At 41.0% G+C, this 2962-nt stretch overlaps 1 protein-coding gene across 1 annotated transcript in view; it reads right to left on the reverse strand.

The window, feature by feature from the left end:
- Positions 1 to 2962, reverse strand: part of LOC109462307 — a 46392-nt gene that overhangs the window by 7080 nt on the left and 36350 nt on the right. The window lies entirely within an intron of this gene.

A 2962-nucleotide genomic window follows, 5' to 3' on the forward strand; every position in this document is an offset into this window, starting at 1 on the left:
GTTCACCACGTTTGCAGGACCGATTTTAGTTAAGTGTAAATCTGTCATTAAACGAAAGCGTCAAATATGCACCCGAACACCAATTAAGATAGATGAATTGGAACGTTTTAAAAATTTTGGTGGTAAGTTGTTCCAAAGGTTTCATTATGAAACACAAGTATGCGTCACTTGATGACGGTTATTCGAATTCCATCAGTTGGATTTGAGTGGGTACGACCATGAAATGCCTCGTCACGATGGAAATGAAAGTAAAATCGCTCCATTTGCGTGATTTCCACATTTATCGTTCTGGTGATAACACTGCAGTGATTGAACTAGTGGGACGAGGCGGTTTTTAAAGGCCGTCATGCTGATCGTGTTTGTGACTGGCACTTTATCATAGGCCCACGTCTTCACTATAGGGCGATGAGGCGCGTTCCCGTCTCGTAAACGCTCCTTGCCGTTTGAAATAGTCTATGCCATATCGCTGAATGGTCGATGTCATATTCAAGCGTACCATAACCTTTTTTGAGTAGGCGTTAATACACTTAAAGTTAGCCCTTCTGCGACCGTTTCAACGGCAACGACGGTATACGAGACGGAAATTAGCGGCAGCGATCACGCTGCGACTGTTTGTATGATTCGAAGATTAAAATGTAGGAAAACTTACAATTAATCAGATGGCTGCATAAAACAGGCCCAAATCTGGATATATACCACAGTTTCTAAAAAGTAAACATTACCTTTTTTACAATTTTATTATCAAAATTGAATTTCATACGCTCAAACTTCTCATATGCATAGAAATGACATATCGAAACAAAATTAGCATTTTTGTAATCCTTGATTCCTTATTTATACGTCCATGAAGTTAACATTGAAAAAAAATCCATATTTGATTGTTTGCCACACCTTTGCATTATAAATAGAAAAAATGTGGTCCATATGGGGTTAAAGTTCATGGTCAGATAGCAAGGTCAAAGCTACCCCACTGCGACGGCTATCATATCAAAATATATTCCTCACACACACTAATTTTCAAAAACCATAATGAGAATTTGCCACCTCAGGTGGTACCGATATCTCCTCTGGCGCCCATGGACTATGTATGGCGACCAAATACTCGACTGATCTTTTAAGCAATTTCCAGGATAAAAGACATTTTTACGGTTTGTATCCTTGTATCCTCAAGGTATCCTTAAGTTGTCTCTTAAATCATACCTCCATGCCCTGCATCATATTCCAAACATTAAATTAAGGTTCAAGCAAGTCGGTAACAGAAATAGTATGTCCATATATTAGTAAAATATAAATATAAAAAGAAAATTTACCCTCGGTAATAAACTTTTAAGGTGAACTTAGGGTAAGTTTACGGCACATGTTAAGGGGTTTCCATCATTCTTCAACGTTATCTAAATTGGAAACTGCCCGCCTGTCACAGTAGAGACCGATGAACATCTTAACGAGAATGGACTACTCCGCCAGATGGAGAGTACAGAGCGTTGCGTCTGTATGCATTTGCGATGATCATGCGTACATTCCTGGCTTAGGGTGCGGAAGAAAATACTGCACATACGGTTCAACCTGGAGTTTTCCTTGGATGTTTGGTCAACATTGCATCAAAACCCTGTCCGTTGCAGACGATATCTCTTCCGATACAACATTTTGACGGGATGTAATCCTTACATACGCGAATACGACCTTAAACTAGAAGTTCTGCTGAAGTGCGATGCATAATACATTGCGGTTTCGTGCAAGCGAAGTACGTTCTGCCAAAGTGCTCCCACTATAGAGCTGTGTCAACAGGGATAAGATGACATTTAACCCCAAATTCCCATCCTATTTATTTTACTTTAAGAGTAGCTAGTTTCACACCAAGCTAACAGAGCCTAAATGGCATTCATGATCTACGAACTGGAAAGACAAGATTCTTATTAACATAGGTCATGTTTCTACCTTCAACTTTATCTAGAATAGACTTGAAGGCAAGTGTTGACTAACGAAGCCTAAATGTCATGAAATGTCATCTGTGTTGATAGTAATCATAGCACAATACTAAACTTAAATCCAACAAAAAGGTGGTGCAAACTCCCTGGCACGTTTGACCCGTTACTGACGTCTGTAAAATCACGAGTAACGTCACGTGTCTGTAACTCTCGCGGGTTTACGTTCGGAAGTGATTGGTCATCAATAAACATGATCAAGGCCATGCTCCACCGTGGTCGTTGGAAATTTTATCCTTGCGTACCATTAGTGTTGAAATAAAGCAATAAAATTAAGCCAAATTGGGAGAATAATTTGCCAGGGGAGTTAAGACATCATTTGCCCATGCCGTTAAACGGGGGGGGGGGTAACATTCTCCTTCAAGTTATCAAATACTAGTATTCTTCCATCTTCTATACTGAATTTCTAGATCCGCATCCCTGTTGAAAGACATGGTGGATGCCTAGGCTAACACGGGCACAAAGTTGACAGACCGCGTCAGTACTAATGATAGGAGAAAGGATAGATCATCTAGATTCCGAAGATTTTCCCTTCGTCTAGAGCAGTACCATAAGAGGCTGTACCCGGGGGTTAGAGAGGTTTTGTCTGAAGAATGGCCCATTCACCGGTCACGACCAGCTCATCATACCGGCTCGTGTGGCCGTTTCCAGGGGCGCTGAATGACGTTCAAACGCGGCCAAGTGGCTCACCAGGTCTTGACAAACATATTACACTGTCTATCTCCTGTATAAAGGCAACCATCGGTAACCGAGTTCACTCTCTGTTCTGTTCTATAAAGAACGCCCTTGGACGCATCGAAACGCGTTTTTCGGGTGCTATTCGTGATTGCAAATTTATTCATGGGTCCTGTGAAAGAATCTGGTGCCAGTAGTGATGCAAAGNTAGACGTTAAAGATATCATATCTATGGTAATTTCTTCTGCCGTGAGTCATGAAAGGTATTGTTGCTGATTACTTCAGCTCAAATCGACCTTTTAGGG

The sequence above is a fragment of the Branchiostoma belcheri genome, unplaced genomic scaffold, assembly GCF_001625305.1.
Source record: "Branchiostoma belcheri isolate BF01 breed outbred unplaced genomic scaffold, Haploidv18h27 scaffold115, whole genome shotgun sequence".
Lineage (NCBI taxonomy): Eukaryota > Metazoa > Chordata > Leptocardii > Amphioxiformes > Branchiostomatidae > Branchiostoma > Branchiostoma belcheri.